Below are 20,038 nucleotides of genomic sequence, written 5' to 3'. Positions count from 1 at the left end.
AGCACGTATATGTAGAAACTTTCTGAAATTGACTGCATACACTGTTCTATTTGCGAACATTGCTTGATTCACATGCCATCAGGTTGATGAGTGAAGACATCATACTCTGATTAAGAGACCTTTGTTTAACTCAAAATGTCAGTGAATAAAAATGTGTGTTGTTAATTCCAGAAAACTACTACAAGACTTCAATTCAAAACTCAAAGCACAGACTACAGGTACTATTGGGAGGTACTGCTCTGTAAGACATGTTACTGTCTGGGGTGTACACAGGATTCCTTTGTTGGCTGGTAAATTCTCTTATGCTAATATTACTTTGTTTGAATAATATCATCTTCTGATCAGTTATTATCATCACAGATGATTCTATGTTGGTATGATCTGCTACTTTGTTACATAGAATTTTGCAGGAAATTGGAAAGTTCATTTATATATTGACAATTCTATGCCTATTAATAGTAACCTTATTATAAAGGGTCCTAGATTCAAGTCTACTCAATTGCCTTTGGGTTGATGAGCAAAGGCTTTATAACTCTATTGAAGAGACCTGTGTTCAACTCAAAACGCCTGTGAATATAAATGTGTATGCTGCAAATTCCAGAAAACTACTACAAAATGACATTTTTTGCAAAAAGAACCTCAAAACTGAAAGCACTAACAACAGCTACTCTTGGGAGGTATATTTTACTCTGTTGAGATATGTTACTTTCCTGCGGTGGACACAGGATTCCATAGTTGTCTGGAAATTTTTCTAATGCTAATTACATTGTTTGGATAATATCATGTTTTGATTAGTTATCGCTTATCACAGATGATTCTACAATGGAAAATCTGCTACTTTGTTTACATAGAATCCTGCAGGAAATTAGAAAGGTCATTTATATATTGACAATTGCATGCTTATTAATAGTAGCCTTATCATAAAGGGTCCTCGATTCAAGTCTACTCAATTGCCTTTTGATTGTTAAAATTGACAAGTCCTGTGACAGTCAGAGAACCTAAAGTTTAAGAGTTTTAGAAATTGAAACTTACAGGAAGAGGAGGTTTAAGATTTTGGACAATTGAGAGCCTGACTGAAATTTTGAGTTGGAGAGTCATGAAGCCCTTTCATTCAGAAGTTTGAGAGAATCATCAATATGGAGGAATTTTAAAAAACCTGGAAGGCGTCACACTTTTTAAAGTTTAGATATTATAGAATCAGGAATTTGAAGGGAAAACTATAAGATTGGGATTTGAAAGCTTGCTGCATTAGGGGAAAATCTAAAGAATGTAGGTTGAATGAAAGAGGAGTGATTTGTGGGTAAGTCAATGTCAAGGTGCATCCTATGGTAGGACCCAGTATCTTTTGGGCTGCAATACCACTAAATTTATGGTTTGAAGCTTTACCAAATCTGGTGTTGTAGTTGTAGTTTGTGACCTAGCCACAAATCCATAAGTAGACAGTGAAGTTGTGAGGAAACGTGTGAAGAGATATAAGGTTTAAAAAATGTAGAAGTCAACAGAAGGAAGGTTTAGTTTTGGAAATATTTCAATGCATATTGTGTCCAAATTTGCATAATAATACTGTTTTGGTATATTATTGTGGAAAAAATGACATTGTTCATGTATCAAACTGTTTGAAGGTTGTGTCCAAAGTAGGAATGTGACAATAGGAAAACTGAAGACTCTAATGTAGTTTTAGTCCTAGAGTAAGATTCATATTTAGGTTGGTTTTCCCATATAACTAAGGGTCTGTTTGGTTCCTGGAAGATGACAGGAATTGGCTTTTTCAAAATCCGGATTTGAAAATTTTTGCGTTTGTTTCAAAATTGGCAAAATGGAATTAGCATACCAGACTTCCAATTTTGCATCAAAACCAGGTTTTCCAACTTCTTACTAGCAAGTAGGAATTGAAAATCAAAAGCTGGTTATGTTTTTTAAGGAGTGTAAGAACAATAGATTGGACTACCTTTTGAAATTTGCCTTCAACTCCAAGCTTACACATAAAAATGTGTCTTCACATGCTTCTTCCGAGTGAAACAACGGTCCAAGTAAACTCCCAAAAATCGGAATGAAGATTTGCAAAACTTTGATTTCGCTAAACCAAGGTTTGTAGAAATCCCAGTTTTTTAAATTTCACAAACCAAACGGACCTTAAGTAATCTGGTTTGACCCTCCTATCCCTTGGTATTGGTCTGGTTCAAATCGGGGCTAGTTTGTTTGGGTCTAGATAATTTTTGTGCCCACGATGGCCAATTCGATCTGGGTAGACCAAGTTCAAACTTAGCTGAACGCGGGTAAATTGTGGTGGACCAACTAGGGATCTTGTCGGAAAAGTGCTAGCTAAGTTTTTTTCTTTCTTTGTTATTTTGCAAATTAAGTAAAACTTTGACATCCAAAACCCTAAAAAGTGGTTTTAAAATGACTTATGTTAGGTTTTTTGTCTCTTTTGGTGTGCAAAGAGATTGCTTTCTCTTGAAGTGGAGCAAATAGGGGGTTGAGAAAAAGTTTGGTTGAGCAAGAGTGAGTTGGAAGATTGATTTGTGAAGCTTGATCAAGTGTTTGAGCTTCATTCCTACTCCTTTGCAAGCTTCTATTGGGTGAAAGAGGTAAGTTTTTTGTCATTTCACTTTAATTGCCCATAAGATCTACCTATTTTATTTCTTTCGTTTTCTTGTTTTTATTTTGAATGTGCATAAAATTTCTTGTCATAGGAACTACAATAACCTCTACCTCTTCCTCCATAGGGATTACTAGTATTGAACAATGAAAAATAGATCTAAATTCTGATTCTCCTTTGTGGAAGTATGTTGATATTATAAGACCGCTTTTAGGAGGTAGGGATTTCATTGGAAATGCTTGGTTGTGATGTAGAAATAAATAGTTCATATTATCGGGTGGTAGGCCACTTGGATTCCTTGGAAGAGGAGTCAAGAAATTCCCCAGAAAGAAAATGTTCCTATACCAAATAATACAATGTTAAAATACATCATGGAGCATGAAGAAATAGAAGAGAGAATCATGTGACAAAATATGCCCATTAAAAAAAAGTGAAAGGGAATGCAACCCCCATCTTTAAATGTTGTGATAGAAAACCATCCCTTTTATACCACCATAGATGAGCTTGAAATTGAGACTCAAGCACCCATTCCACACAAAAGAAAGGGAGCTTTGGAAATTTCATTTCAAAATGAGAATTGGGACATTGCCGACCAAGATATAACTAGAGGCATATATACAAATAAGTTGCCTTTCAATGTTATCTCCTTCTATTGGTAGAAGATGTTGAAAAGTGTCATTGAACCTCTAAGAGGGTGTAAGGGCCCCAATTATGAGATGATGCACAACACCTTGTTGGAATGAGAGGTGAAGGGGTTGGAGGATTCATTGAAGCCCATAAGGGATTCAAGATTGAGATAGGGGTATCCATTGCTTTAGATGGTTCAAAAGATTCAAGAAATCATCCCTTGATCAATGTCATAGAGGTGGCCCTTGAAGGGACTATGTTTTTGAAATTTGTGGATTGTGAGGGGCAAATAAAAGATTGACAATTTATTGCTGATATTCTAATCTTTACCATTAAGGCAATTGGGCTTAGAAATGTTCAAATCATAATGGAACTTAGAATTGTAGATCTACTGGTTTGTTAGTGGAAGAGCGATATTAGTATATCTTTTGGACACCTTGTGTGGTCCACTCAATCTTATTCCACAAAGGATTGGGAATAAAATTGTGTGGATCAAAGAGGTATGCGGAGGCTAAGGACATCTAGATGTTCATCACAAACGACCACATTTACTCAAGGAATTTTTAGAGTATTTTCCAGTTTGGACCTATTGAAGTTAAGTGAACTTGAAGTTGTAATTTTATTAAATAAATTATTATTTTAATTTTCATTATTTGTTTGTGTAACATGTATTTAAGGTTTGTCTCTTTAAATATACTTATTTGCTTTAAATTCTATTATAGGTTATTGAGATCTATTTTGCATCTAACATTTTTCGTCTTGAGATGACTTGTAAAAGTAAGTGAAAGTGACACTTTGCAATATGGTTGTCAACAATAATTGGTCTATATGGAGGCAAAACAACAGTGAGAGGGCAACAAGAATTAAGGGAAGGATATTGCATGACTCATGGTGGGATCATGTGGAGTATCTCCTTTGCTTCAAGGAGCACCTTATGAGCTTTTGTAATGTTCCCGTTATAAAATAAATAATAAATCAAACTTTTGTAATGGGCCAATTGATTTAATGTATCTCAGACCCATTTTTATTTTGTTTCTGTAGTTTGTGTTGCTGTCCGCTATCTTTGTACTCCCTCAGAAAGTTTCTCGACAGGTATTTAAGCATGGCTTGTAGGTAGTCTGTAGGCATGCTTTTTGGATTATTTTCTCTGTATTGCGAATTCCTGTTGGAGTTCTTTGTAATTTGCCATTTTGGAAGTGAAAGACCTTCCCTATTTGGCTTGGGTAGTTTCAGTGGGACTCAACCCTCACCCTATTCCGTTGTTGCATGTATTACTTTGCTCAGATCTGGCAATCAGAGCATCATCTTTGGCATCTATTGAAGGGATTATTCATATTCAAGTTTTCTATTTTTGTGTCTGATCTACTTGTATTCTGTTTGAACGTGTTGCATTTATTGTGGCTCAAACACTTTCCGTGCAATATCAAGGCAACCCCGTACGACCTTTCATTGCTTGTACGACCTCCACTCCACCATGCACCCTTCACCAACTCCCCATACGACCATCTTGGCTTCTCCACACGCCAAACTATCACTCATCGTACGGCCTAAAATTTCTAGTGTTTTGACTGCTTTTTTTCACATCATACGACATACCTGCCCTACACACCATACGCCACCTTCCATTTGACCCATACACCCTTCATCTACTCCGTACGACCTCCTTCCCCTGCTACCACTGTACGACTTTAGTAGCACCTCCACCTACCGTACTTTGGATACCGTACGACCAACTTTCCAAACATCGTACGGTTAGATTACTTGTAGCGTACGACCTTCATTTCCTCACCGAATCACGCCTTCCAATTACTTGTCGTTTAATGAATTTGGAAACAAAGAAAATTTGTCTTCCTTGGGATTGGAACACTACAATGGTATCAGAGCACTTCAATCCTGCTAGCCTGTGGACAGTGAATGAGAGTTTATAGCCGAAAGAGGACACATTCCGTTGATCGAATGGCTGTTGAATTGGAACCGACCACTGTCGAACTTGTGGCACTACTAAGGGAACTTGCCAGGAATCAGACATTGATCACTGATACACAACTCATGGAAGAAACTCTCAAGAAGTTGGCGGACAACAAAATATCTAGAGAATAAAATGGTTACACTGCGGACTCGGTGTCGGGTAAATCAAACCCTCAGCTAGCACGCTCTCGACCTTCCATGTTGACTTTTCCACCACGGACGAAGGCACAACACGGAGGGAGACAGCCAACCTTCGAAGAGATGCAAGAACAATTGAGAGAAGACTGGAAGAATGCAAACCTTGAAGAAGATATATCCTACAAAGATTACACGGATCTGAGAATGAGATATTTGGGAGATGGAAATAGAGGATACTTTAACGATGATCTTAGAAGAAAGTTGAGTAAGCTAAATTTGTCTCCATTTGACAGATCCAGTTCCATATCTGCACAAGTGTGGATAATAAAAGCCGATACCTACTTTTAGCTGAATCCTATGCCAGAAGAAGCAATCAAATTTGCCGCGCTGCACTTGGAGGGAGTTGCGCACGAATGGTGGCACCACGACACCATCACATTAGGGCATGATCAAATAAATACTTATGCGGAATTCACGGAGAGATTGATAGAACGATGTGATGGTAAAGATTTGGAGCTCAATTTCAAAGATTTGGCACAACTGAGACAAACTGGATCAGTCGATCAGTTCATTGCAAAATTTCATAAACTCTCTGTTTTGGTCACAGACATTTTCGAAAGAAGACAGGTAGTGCTCTTCATGGACGGATCGACAGAACCTCTGAAAGGTTAGGTAAAGGGTTTCAATCCTGCCACCCTGTCAGAAGCAATTAATAAAGCATAGAGTATGGCATCGTCATTGACATCATCCTCTCGAAGTTACTCACATTCTAAACCGCCAATGTTTTCGAAGGACAAACGTCCGCCCAAGAAGTCGACATTTGATGAAGCTACCAGAGAGGAACTCCGAAGGAAGAAATTGTGTTTCAATTGCAAGGGACCTTAGGAGCCTGGCCATTGATGTCTCAGAAAGTGGAAGATCCATTACATTGATGTCGTGTTCGATGATGAGGACAAATAGGAAGTAATGCTGGCCGAAGATAACCAACCCCACAATGACACCAACATCAATTTAAATCGTACGGAGAGAATTGCTGCTTTGGTACAATGCCGGGGAACCATTGCCTTGGCCGGCAGTCCGAGGTGCATAGTTTTTCGTGTATGGGGTACCCTTCAAGGATAAAGGGTTACGGTGATGTTGGATAGAGGAGCTACTCTAAATTTCATAAACTCATCCTTGGTAAAAAGAAGAAGTCTACCTACGGAGGCGCACAGGCTTTCAGGTCAAGGTCGTTGGAGGGACTTTCTTGCCCTGTACGCACCTTGTTCCTTAGCTAGGTATCACAATGGCGAATCACACGATGACTGAGGATTTCTTCATAGTGGACCTAGCTGACATGGAAGTTATTCCTGGCATACAGTGGATGGAGACCCTTGATGAATACACTCAAGAGTTTCAAATGGATGGACTTCACTTTTGTTGTTGACGGAAAGAAGGTTGTCCTCCAAGGAATGACAAATGAAGGTCTGAAGGAAGTTTCTACGCATCAGATGGAGACAATTTTTTGGTACGATGATGTTGCATGGGCTGCGCATTGTTTTATCTCGGTGGAACCTATAAAGGGGCATCGAACACCTCCATAGGATGATGAACTTTAGGATATTTTAATTAGACATGATAAAGTTTTCATGGATATTCCTCCTGGCATACCACCTCATTGTGGGTTTGAACACACTATCGAGTCGGAATTAGGAGCAAAGCCAATCATAACCACACCGTACCGCCATCCCAAGAAATTCAAAGATGAGATCGAAAGGATGATTAATGAATTGCTAGAGAAAGGATGGATCCGTCCTAGTTCTAGCCCATTCGCATCATCTGTGGTATTGGTCAAAAAGAAGGATGGGATGATGTGCATGTTTGTGGACTACCATACGTTGAACAAATAAACAATAAAGAATAGATATCCCATTCCAAGGATAGATGAACTGTTGGATGAATTGCATGGCGCGGTCTATTTTAAAAAAATAGATCTCCGTTCTGGATACCATCAAATTTGCATGAGGGAAGATGTGGAGAAGACGGCTTTCCGTTGTCACTACGGACATTATGAGTTTCTGGTCATGTCGTTCGGATTGACCAATGCACCTGCTACATTTCAATCATGCATGAACCGCATCTTCAACAAACAATTGCGTAAGTATTTATTGGTATTCTTTGATGATCTCCTTGTTTATAGTAGGACATGGGAGGAGCACTTGAAGCATCTGAATGAAGTTCTAAGTATCATGGAGGAACAATCCTTGTTCGCCAAACAGTTCAAATGTGAATTTGGTATGACAAAAATATTGTACTTGGGGCATGTTGTCAGTAAATACGGAGTTCAAGTGCATCAGGAGAAGATTCAGGCTATCCTTGACAGGCCTCCCCCAAAATCACTCACGGATTTGCGAGGATTTTTCGGACTGTGCAGTTACTATAGGAGGTTCGTTAAAGGATTCTCTCAACTCAGCGCACCCTTAACGGATCTAACAAAGAAGGGGTCTTTCTAGTGGAATGAAAAGGCACAACTCAACTTTGATAAGCTGAAAGAGGCCATGAGCACTTATCTTGCCTTGCACTACCTGATTTCACTCAACTGTTCATTTTGGAATGCGACACGTCTAGGGAAGGCATTGGAGCGGTACTGATGCAAGATAGACAACCCATCGCTTATGAGCGAAGGAAGCTTACATCAACAGAACGCTTATATTCCATCTACAACAAAGAAATGTTGGCCATCGTTCATGCATTAACCAAGTTTCGGCAATATTTGCTGGGAGACAAGTTTGTCATCTGTACGGATCACAATAGTTTGAGATATTTTCTGGAGCAACGAGACTTGAATGAACGACAACAAAAATGGGTAAGCAAGATTCAAGCTTTTGATTTTGACATTGAATATGTGAAAGGGAAAAACAATGTGGTTGCAAATGCCTTGTCCCGAAAACCCACCATCTGCTCACTAGACCATTTTCAGTTGATTGGAAGGCACATCTGTTAGTGGAATATTCCAAAAATACATTTGCCTGTGAAATATTGGATGGCCACACCCACGATGATCAGTATAGAGTGGTGGATGACATCATCTACTATAAAAACCGGATATATTTGGTGCCAGAATCCAAACTAAAGCAGAAAATCTTGAAGGAAGTCCACAACTCACCCCTAGCTGGACACTTGAGTTTCCTCAAAACTTACAGAAGTCTTCAAGAGAGGTTTTCATGGAAAAGACTTAAAGGGGACATGTTGCAATATGTAAGAGAGTGTACGGTCTGCCAGCAGAACAAGTCTAAACATACTCTACCTGCTGGGCTGCTACAACCTTTGCCAATTCCCGAACGTAAGTGGGAAAGTATATCGATGGATTTCATAACAGGGCTTCCCAAGGTGAACGGAAATGATTATATTTTCGTGGTGGTTGACAAATTGACAAAGTATGCACATTTCTTCGCCATCCCCTCCGACCTTCAGGTTGCACAAGTTGCTGATTTGTTCTTTAGAGAAGTCTTTCATCTGCACGGGTTACCCAGAAACATCGTCAGTGATCGGGATGGATGATTCATCAGTATCTTCTGGACATAACTGTTTCGAATGGCAGGGACAAAACTATTGCCAAGTAAAGTTACCACCTGTAGGTAGATGAACAAACAAAGATTGTGAACAAATGGCTCGAAGGCTACCTTCGGAACTACATTTTGGCACAACAAGAGCGTGGTTAAAATGGATCCATTTGGGAGAATATTGCTACAATGCCACGTACCACATCCATCGTAATGGCACCCTTCAAAGCTCTATACGGGTACGAACCCCTTTCCTTCATCGACACAGTTCTAGGTGTCAATTGCGCACCAAGGGAAAGGGATTGGCTTCAGGAGGGACAAGACATTCTGAGATGCTTGAAGGAAAATCTACAGAGGGCACAAAATCAACAGATGTATGCCGACAGACACAGAATAGAGAGAAGTTTCGAAGTGGGGGATTTGGTCTATCTCCGGCTCCAGCCATATCGACAATCCTCATTGAAGGAAAAGGGAAAAGAGAAATTGGAACCTCGATTCTGTGGCCCCTATCGTGTAACTCGCCGCATTGGTGAAGTTGCCTATGAGCTGGAACTTCCGGCGGGTAGCCATATTCATAATGTCTTCCATGTCTCTTATTTGAAGAAAGCCATAGGGAAAAACGTCATGGTTGCTACCAACCTTCCGCCACTCAATGAAGAAGGAAAGCTTATTTTGGAACTAGTTGAGATCCTCGAAGTACTTAAGAGGGCCCTACGAAACCGCACTGTGAAGGAATACTTGGTACGTTGGCGACACATGCTGTTGGATGACGCGACATGGGAGGGCGAGCACATTCTCCAACACCTGGCGTTGCATTTGCTTGAGGACAAGCAAAATTTGGGACGGGAGGACTGTAATGTTCCCGTTATAAAAAAAATAATAAATCAAACTTTTGTAACGGGTCGATTGATTTAATGTATCTCGGACCCATTTTTATTTTGTTTCCGTAGTTTGTGTCTCTGTCGGCTATCTTTGTACACCTTCAAAAGTTTCCCAACATTTATTTAAGCACGACTTGTAGGTAGTCTATAGGCATGCTTTTTGGATTATTTTCTCTGTAATGTGAATTCCTGTTGGAGTTCTCTGTAATTCGCCATTTCGGAAGTGAAAGACCTTCCCTATTTGGCTCGTGCGGTTTCGGTGGGATTCAATGCTCACCCTATTCCGTTGTTGCATGTATTACTTCGCTCAGATCTGGCAATTCAGAGCATCATCTTTGGCATCTATTGAAGGGATTATTCATATTCAAGTTTTCTATTATTGTGTCTGATCTACTTGTATTTTGTCTGAACCTGTTGCATTTATTGTGGCTCAAACACTTTCTGTGCAATATCAAGGCGACCCCGTACGACCTTTCATTGCGTGTACGGCCTCCACTCCACCACGCACCCTTCACCAACTCCCCATACAACCATCTTGGCTCTCCCCAAATGCCAAACTATCACTCATCGTACGACTTGCAATTTCTAGTGTCCTACCTGCTTTGTTTTCACACCGTATGGCATACCTTCCCTACACACCATATGCCACCTTTCATTTGACCCGTACACCCTTCATCTACTCCGTACGACCTCCTTCCCTTGCTACCACCGTACAGTTTTAGGAGCACCTCTACCTACCGTACTTTGGATACCGTATGGCCAACTTTCCAGACATCGTACGGTTAGATCACTTGCAGTGTATGACCTTCATTTCCTCACTGAACCATGCCTTCAAGTTACTTATGGTTTAGCGAATTTGGAAAGAGAAAATTTGTCTTCCGCGGGTTGGAACACTACAACTTTCTTTGCTGCACTGACATGGATAGGCCTCAAATTGGAGAGGTGTATGATGACATCAACTCAATGTTTGAGAAGGTGAGGAAAATTATGAAGGAAAAAGAGTGAGACCCTTAGGAGACCTTCAAACAATTGTAAGCAATTTTTGTTAAAACATGGAACAAGATGACCACTCTAGTTCTTCTTGCCTATGCATTGACACGAAACTATTACAACAAACAATTTTTTTGAAATGCTAGGAAGGCTTCTACCATATAGAGATTTAGGAGTGTCTGATGGGTAGAAGGCAACATTGCTTGGACTCTTTCCTGATGATGATATGTGAGATTCGATTGTAGATGAGTTCATAGAGTTTGTGGATGCAAGAGGTCTAAGTAATGACACTCTTCATTATCGATTTAAGAAGGATGCTCATAGTTGGTGGTACTTCCATGGCTAATGATTCCAATTGTTGGAGCCCCTCACAATCAAAATTATATCTCAAATAAGTTTTATTCAAATTATTTTAATTTACTTTGTCTTCATAGGTTGCTAGTTCTTTTATAACTTTAATAATTTAATATATATTATTTACTTTGTTTTGTCTTCATAGGTTGCTAGTTAATTTGCATTAGGAAGAAATTGGAGAACATATTCTTTCATTCACTCAGTAATAAAAAATAGCAGAGAACTTAGTATATGCGAATTCGAACTTGTATCTCCTTACATACAAGTAAAATGAATATAAACAAGGGAAGTTGAAGATATGGGATATGAGTATAGAGCATACAAACTTGTATCCTTCCACTCCTTGTTGAGCTGTCATTTTGCACGATGCTAAACTAAAGGGATCTTTTCGAATCCCTCTCTTGAAAAGCTAAACAAGGTTCATCTCCATGGTTCTAGGTAGTCTTACAACCTATTGAAATTTGCTTAATTGAAGATAAATGTGTATGTTAACGAGGAGGTCTTTGCTGGTTCGAACCAATTTCGGATAATTTGTTTGATCTGTTACTGTTCGAAAAGTAACCACAAAAGAAATATATTTTTGGTATTTTTTGTTTTTATGATGAATGCAATTTATTGATGCAACTATATGAATTCCTATTTTAACGAGGTGTTAGAAAAGCAAATAGAAAAGATAAGGTAACGAGAGTTTAAAGCAAATAACTTGAAAGGGAAATTCCTAACAGACATGAACAATGGTAACAACATGTTCGCGAATTAAATTGTCAAAAAGATCAGGTAGGATACCAATGAAAATAGGAGCAATGTTTCCTCAATTCCATTGATGCAATCGTCGATGGAAACTTAATATAAACCAAAAGATGTTTGACGTTTCATCAAATCGCAAGGCCACAAAAAGTGCGCTCATGCAAGACAAGACGTTATGCAAGAACAATAGGTGATCTTTTCTCCAATTCGTTACGTTAGTGGAATTCGTTAACACGAGGCAAACACCAGAACTAAAAGATCGCACAATCATAACAACACAATAAAACCATTAGCTCCATTATTATTCATGAACACGCAATCACAAAAATAACACTCCGACAAGAATAATACACTCAGAATGAGAGCACCAATAGCATATATTATTGCATCAAAATAATGGCTTGGAGTACATATTACATCCATGTATTTATAAGAAATCATCTCCTCCCTTTGTGTTAGGAGTGAGACTTCTTAAAATGCAAACTCGTGCTAAAAACTAATAAAACAAATCTAATTATATACAAACTGACTCTCTAAATGGTGCTAAGTAGGTCTCCACCCCTGTTTATATTCATTAATGGGTGCATGAGCCTTTACATGACACAAAAGAATAAAAGAATGAGTAGATAAGAAAATAGAAGCCATGAGATGATCTAGGAGTCTTTGGAAGCTCTAAAACTGGAAGCTCGACCTTTTCTAGGCATTTCTGGGAGTTGAACTGTTGTCAAAATGCGTTTTTGATGCATGAAATGCTCTAAATTAGGAATTGGCAGTTAACTGTCGGCGCACTGCTTCTTACTCAAAACTGTCGGCGCACCTCTGTGAAAAGCGCACCTGCGCACCTTGGTGACAGGTTCCAAAAAATCCAATATTCTTTTAAGTGTCAAAAGCATCTAGGTTTTTTCCCTCTTTACACGAAAACAATGTCTAGATGTTTGCTCTTAAACTACTCTATTATCCCAGTCACTTGAGTAGCTTCTGATAAATTTAGACCCTCATACTTATCCTTTACTAGTTGCCAGTAATTTCTTACTTTGATCCTTGTTTTTGCAAAATCCTCAAGCTTGGTGTCCAATTCCAACAGTGCTTCTTCGGTTTTTAAGGCCTGTCTAATGTCATCTTCTGATGAAGCTTATTCAAATGTAGCTTTGAATTGTTGGACAACTGGTTGCACCGCAAAAAGCTTGGTTTTTGACTCATCCTCAAAAATCTCAAGGCTAGTAGCATTGTAATACCTCTCCACTTCTAAAAAATGCTCTTAAGCCTTATCTTTAATCCGCTGAATCTCATCATGCAATCCTTTCATAACCTTATTACATATCGATATTTTCTCTATCCAATCATCGAGCTTATCAAGCTTGTCAGCCGCATATATCTCCATTGGCATATGATACCTTTGACCTTTTATTGATCTCAAAACCTGTAGGTCTTTAGCCTAGGTATGTACTTCATCCATTAGCCCAAAATCTTGGTTCACAATGGAAACCAACTTGTCGGCACTTGACTTGGTGTGGTGCAATAGGTTCAAATTACCCTGTATTATTTGCACTCCCTTCTCAAAAGTGTCATGCCATTGCTAACATGCTTCCAAAAATGGATCCAACTGCGTTGTTTCTGTCCCTTTTCTCTTTAATGCTGCTACAAGAGCAATCTCTAGATTTTCCAGGTTGATGGGGCCCACAACTTCGTTCAAATAGCCTTTGCGTAGCTCATTCTACTTTCACAACATTATCAACTCTAACTCATCTTGGTGCATGTACCTGAACACCTCTTTCATGCCTGCAATGATCATCACTTGGGCTGTATCTACCATGGGTGCTCCCAACATGACCTTGATTTGGTAGTCTTTAGGAGTTAGTTGTTTGGTATCAGCATGAGGAGGAATGGCATAATGTGCAAGTAGGTCTTAATCTTGGTTCTTCATTATGAAGGCCAATGTTCGCGCATAACCCTTAGGTGGCTCAAGCCTCTTGATTGATTTTACTAACTCCTTCATTCCCTCCTCGGTTGTCAGGGCTAGCTGCCTTTTCTGGCGAAACAAAAGCTCCCTCTTTAGCCATGTCGGCGCGGTGCCCATAAGAGACATGTACTTGGCTGAAAAGGTTGGTCCTATTGTAGGCTTCTTTCCCTTATCAGTCCTCTCTGGAGTCTTCTCCTATCGAGAAAGATCTTCAATTGGAGTTTCTGTGTCTGGTTGGGCTAAGGTCCTAGTCTTTGCATCTTGAGGCTCTTCTAGTATTTGTCCTTCCTCGGATATTTCATCAGCATGGTGTTGTTGGAACTCCCCTTCCTCAGTTTGTTGTTCTTCTGTCTCTTCTTGAGCACTCAGAGGAAGTGGAGTCATTGACCCTTTATCCAAAAATGCCAAATCCTGAGATGGTGGTGGTGGAATACCCAGAGGTCCTTGAGGAAGAGTTGGCAATTGATTCCAATCCTCTCCTACGTGTTCACTCGTGGTAGTATCTCTTATTTTCTCTGCCACCATCTCAGTGCCCATTGGCATGAAATGAAAGTTAGAGAGGTCGAAGACATTAGTTTCTTGAATGTCCATATCGACTATCCATTTTTGCTATTCATCTTCTAAAGTTGACACTTGGATGGGCTCCCTTGGAGCAGATGGAGGTGTCACTATAGAGCTTCTTCTCCTCTCTTCCTCTGTTGCCTTAGCCAAGCGGGTTCTTTGGCTTAAGGGGACAAATTCAATTTGCTCCCCTTCTTCATCTTCCGCTTCTAGGATGGTCTCAGGCACTTGTGGGGACGGAGTGTTTTTCTTCTTTAGTCTGCTTCTACGTGTTCTCATCACAGTTGATTCAACTCTTGCCTTCTTTGGAGTTGAAGGGGAGGCTTCTTCCTCTTCAGTTGCTACTGGTGGTACCCTCTGGTCCTCTACTTATTCTTTCGGCTATACCTTCTCTTGCGGCTCTTGGGCTGGCTCTTGTATTTGAGGCCTACCTTGTTTAGGTTGTATCTATTCTTGTGGAGGTGCCTGTGCTTGAGCTGTTTGCTTCTTTTCCCTAGAAGGTACTCTCTTCCTCTTTTTTCCCTGTTCAGCTTCAAAGTACTCATCCTCTTGCTCATGTTGATGTACCATTTCCGGCCTTACTAGGGATTGAGTGGGGAAGGTTGGTACGATGACCTTTGCACCTTTACCTTTGATCGGCCTTGTTGTGGCTTTTAAGGGTATGGCTTGAGGAATTGGATCCATTCTAAATGGCTTCTTGATCCATTCTTTTGTCAACTCGACTATGTGCCTAGCCTGATGATTTATATCATTGTTCTCATCCCTCCCTTTTTCAACATTCATTATTGGTTGGTCATAGATTTTATCCCTGTTGTATAAAGGATCCATAACATCTGGGGCATCCTGTTCCACGGCCTTGAGAGGAATCTTCATCTTTAGCACTTTTTCTGCTAAGTATAGAGTCATCCTACAATAGTCCCGTATACGGACATCGTAGTCATCTATAGCATTCATCCAATGATCTTCCAACGCTTCTTCCTATACAAATTCTTTCCTTGCCAAGTGCTGTACCGTCCCAATGTTATCAAAGTATGGGTGAGGGGAGTTGTATTCTTTCAGGGGATATTGATCCCACTCAAAGTCAAGGTGGCAATATCCTACTTTTGCTTCACCTCAAAGGCACCAATTGTGATGGGCTAGACCCATGTCTTCTTGTGTTGTCTTCTCACTCTATCATATGCAGAAGTGAGTTGGCATGCAATCTCCAAAAGCATACGCCTATTTGATGGATATCTTGGGAGCTTCTTTGGACATAGTAGAGTACTAGCTACTGGAAGATAAGTGAAGGTCTTAAATTGAATGTAGTAGGCGCTGATCTTTGTGATTCTGGCTGCTGCCTCTACTGACATTCTTTTGGCATAGGTGCCTTCAATGAACTTGATGATTGCGAAAATAAACCCGTCGTTCTCCACTCTGTATTCCACACTTTGCAGTGGGAGCTTCTTCACCAATTGTGGATATACCACATAGGGCCAAGCATTTGCATCTTGCATGCTTCCCCATTTGTAAAGGCTTGGGTAATCCGTGGTTCTAGCGGCCAAAAAATACACCATGTATGATGTCATATAGAAGCATGGATTGGCTTTGATGGCTACTAATTGCTTATCCAAGTTGTCACTTAGGATGGTAGCCCAATCAATTGACATCTTTGCCATTTTGATGGTTTCAATGAAGTGGACCATCTAGGTTTGGAGGTGACCTACTACTGGGAGGCCCATAAGTCTGCTCAATAGCACAATTGCATATCCAATATTATCCTTCACGTAACCCCTTGTCATATCAACTTTGCCCACTCTGCGGCCAACTGATGTTCTGTCAATCAGGAAGGAGGATTGAACTATTTCCTTTGTGGCTTTCTCATTCTCCCTGTACCATCTCTCTGCCCCTTCAAATGAGACTTGCAAATATTGATCTTCCCTTAGGAGGTAAAATACTTTCTTGATGTTCCGGGGTTGGAGGTCGAGGACTATCTCTCATGTGACGCTCTTAATGACCTTCTCTTCGGTCATAGTGTTCCACAAGGGTCATTATTAGTTTTAAGGATTGAACTGATGTTGGATGGGATGCTGCATTCACAAGGCCAAACCGGATGAATGCTAATACCATTGCAGACCTCTCTTTAGGCTTGTTGCAGATTGTAAGGAATGCATTCCAATCAATGTGTCCGAGTTCTGTATCTTTGATCTTCGAATATCCATCTTGAAACCTTAGCTTTTTGGGTACCCCTTGATATTTTAATGTTATCGGTTTTGGAGCCACTTTCTTTGCCAAGGAAGAGGATGATGATGCCATCCGATGTGTACAAGAACAAGAAACATTAATTGGAAGGTTAAAACTTGACCTAAAACAGACTCTAATGGACTCCCACATAGGTCAAAATTATGCAAAACATGACAGTAAACAGCGCCCCCCCCAGAATGCTTTGTAATGATCTTCAATGCACCTAGCGTACCCTTGTAGGTGCGCTAGTGTGCTATATTTAGCCTTTGAATGACTTTTTGTGTGGTTTCGCACCTTGGTGAGGTGCGCATGTGTGCAGTGCATCTGGGGGGGGGAAGGAAGTCTAAGTCTTAGTTTAGGCTTTTTCTTTTAGGGCGCGGAGGTGCGCACGTGCGCACCTTCATAAGCATTAGGTGTCTTAAGTTTTTTTTTTATTTGTTGTTTTTAGGTTTTAGCTTTGGTCTTTGGGTTTGCGGAGGTGCGCACATGCGCACCTTCATGTAGATGTTTGACCTTTGTTTGCTGTGTGTGCAGGGGAAGCTTTTGATGGAGGAGCGCACTTGCAAGAGGTTTGGCAATATCAAAGAGCAAGAGTGGAATGACTGAAGTCTAGGGTGTCTGAGGTCTAATATAGGTTTGATATAGACCTTGAGGAAACAATGCACCTAGGGATGAGTGCACAGGTCTGCACATTTGGAGTTGTGCAACAATGCGCCTCCAAAGGGTGCGCATATTGGCACCTCTTAAAGGTGTGCATGTGCACACCTATCCCAAAGTGCAAATACCCTCTATTTGAGACATGTTGCTGCATTTCCATTTATTTCTGATTCCTCGGACATCCCTAGTCAGGCACTGGGCTTTCTCCCAGACCCCACGGAGGGTCCAAAATGACCCAGACTTCGGACTAGGAGCCTGGTATAGAAAATCTCAGACTAGGGGGGTGTGCGTTGTGAGACCACAACACTTCTCAACTTGCATTTGCTACATCTGAGGACTTGGACAGCAAGAATGTTATTGGTGCAGCTGGTCCCATTGACCTTGACACTATATGTGAATCAACTAATGCCATTAAGAAGAAGAAGAAGAAGAAGAAGATAATCCATTAGCTGATTGAAACTTAGTTTGAAATTTCAATTGTTGAAAGTTGAAACAATGATACTTGAACTTGATATTGTCATTTTAATAATTTGATTTTGAACTTGAAGCATATGAATTATGATGCTATAATCACAAGTTTATGGTATTTTTGTTTAGTATGTGACATTCTAATGGATCCAAACGAACCCAAACACCATTTCAAAATTTCCGTACCGGAAAATCAGGTCTTTGAACTTGTATTTGAACTTAAACCTGAATTGGCAACATAGCTAGTTAACAATAATAACAACACTAGGAGGTGAAAAAGAAGAATGAGATAAACACATATGTGATGTCCCCAAATTTTAATAAGATAGTTTAATTAAATTAAGTGGTTCCAAAATTTAAAATTAAATTATAAAGGACCAGCCTAGTCTGCTGTTGGTAATATCCTTACTAGATTTCTCTCGTGTGCCAAATCTGTTGATCGTCTTCATTTTGATCTGTATTGGCTCGGATCTTGTCTGAAGCCGTTGCATTCTGAAGTGCTAAGATTATCTGAAAATAATTATGTCGTTGGCTTTTAGCAATAACCAATCTGTGTTCCTTATTGTGATCTGAAGTAGTACTATCATTTTCTGTGCTTCTGTGTTTTCTTTTGGTGTTGATTGATATTATAATTTGGCAATACTAATAATGGTGACAGCAAGGGATCAAGACAACATAGCTCTTCCGAAGGCAACTTCAGTACTACTCTACGACAAATTATGAAACATGTGAAGAGCTGAGGATCATCACAATGTCTCTCTGCTTGTATTTGGTGACTTCATTAATAATAATATTGCTCATTTGCATATTTGAATTCAAATTGCAAGATAAGACTTCGCCAACACGGGACATCACTAGACCAGCTCATGCAGTTGACTGAAGGAAGTTTGTAGGTGTGCGAAGAAGGTATTGCAGATCGTATACCTACAACCGAGCCGTATGATATCAAGAGTAGTACCTGGTAACTCATAGAAGTTGGCACATCCGAGTGATGACCATACGACTAGGAGGGTGATGTATGGGGTGTAGGAGTGGCATATGGCACTTGCCGTATGGAGACAGGGATTGAGGTCACCACACGAAGGAAGGAGCAGTCGTACCACTGTCGTATGTGTTAAATCACGGACAAAATTGATTGGTGTTTCATCATACTTTGCCATTGTAAGGAGTTTGAAAGAGAACGCACATTTGATCTTGAGCCACTGTGAGTGGGGCAGAGGTATTGGCACAGGATTGTCTCACCACGGGGATATTACAACATAATAAGAAACATAGGCAATGCATCAGAACAGTTGGATTAACTAATCAATCCATTAACATTCAATTCAAAGAAGAAAACCATTGATATATCTTCAAATAATATAATTAATTTAAACTTTAGATGGTACAGGTTTAACTGTGCATAAAAATTGAAATTTTAAAAGAAATTCAATATTCAAACTAAATTAAGCTATGAGGCAGGCTAATTTATATTTAGATTTATTACTTAAAGGCTAAAAAACATATATAATAGGGAGTTGCCAATGTTAATGTAATTTCTCTTTGATAGAAGATGCTGAATTGTAGGCAAAAGTCTTTATTTATACAATTTACAGTTGTATCAAAACTTGCAATGTTTTGAATTAAAGCACTACTGCATAGACATGGTGTGGAAGCCTAAAAGTACATTGTCAATAATTCTTTCAATCCCTGAATTGGCTAAATTCTTGATATAGCTTGTTTTGGCCTGCTCTGCATACAATTTTCTTCCTTTGTCAACATTTACCAACAACCTATTATTACTATCTAGATTATGGGTTTTGAAGAATCAATTTTGTTACTGGTTGGGCTTGCAGGTATTCCATTCACACTCAAAATGCTCAGCAATAGCCTTGTTTTCTTTAATCTTCTCTTCATTTGTCTTCAACATATATAGTAACACAGGAAGTTTTTCTTAAAAAATGGACGGTCCAAGGTGAAGTCTTGATCTACATCTGTGGTGGGTACAACATGTCCTTTGACAACACATCTCATAAGCTCCAAAATTCTAGAAGAACTTAAAACATTTAACTTGGCATATGATCTACATCTTAGACAATCCTTTCATTTTTGTTTCATTTCAAGTGCAACATTCCATATAATGGATCTAACGTTAGATTTGATGGTGGATGTTTCCTCATTTTGAGAACACATTCCACATGCATGTAAACTTCACAACTTCTTGAGGTGAACTTGGCATTATACTGAGCATTATTAGTCCCTCCCTATCTTGGCAGAGACTATTGTTTTCTCTGTGCTGCTCTGCAATTAATCCACTGTCCGGGAACTGTTTGCAAAGTTTTATTCT

General features: G+C 39.7%; 1 protein-coding gene across 1 annotated transcript in view; it reads left to right on the top strand.

Moving 5' to 3' along the window:
* LOC149561700 (pentatricopeptide repeat-containing protein At5g15010, mitochondrial-like) overlaps positions 1-19,092 on the top strand; it is a 107,704-nt gene extending 88,612 nt beyond the window's left edge. The window contains exon 2 of the mRNA XM_089825245.1: positions 18,371-19,092. The gene's annotated coding sequence lies outside the window, so the exon portion shown is untranslated. The remainder of the gene's footprint in view (positions 1-18,370) is intronic.
* Positions 19,093-20,038: the final 946 nt, after the last annotated feature.

This window comes from Cupressus sempervirens, chromosome 4, assembly GCF_028749045.1.
Source record: "Cupressus sempervirens isolate cs-2001-9-10 chromosome 4, ASM2874904v1, whole genome shotgun sequence".
Classification (NCBI taxonomy): domain Eukaryota; kingdom Viridiplantae; phylum Streptophyta; class Pinopsida; order Cupressales; family Cupressaceae; genus Cupressus; species Cupressus sempervirens.
This window is presented reverse-complemented; position numbering and strand designations above follow the sequence as displayed.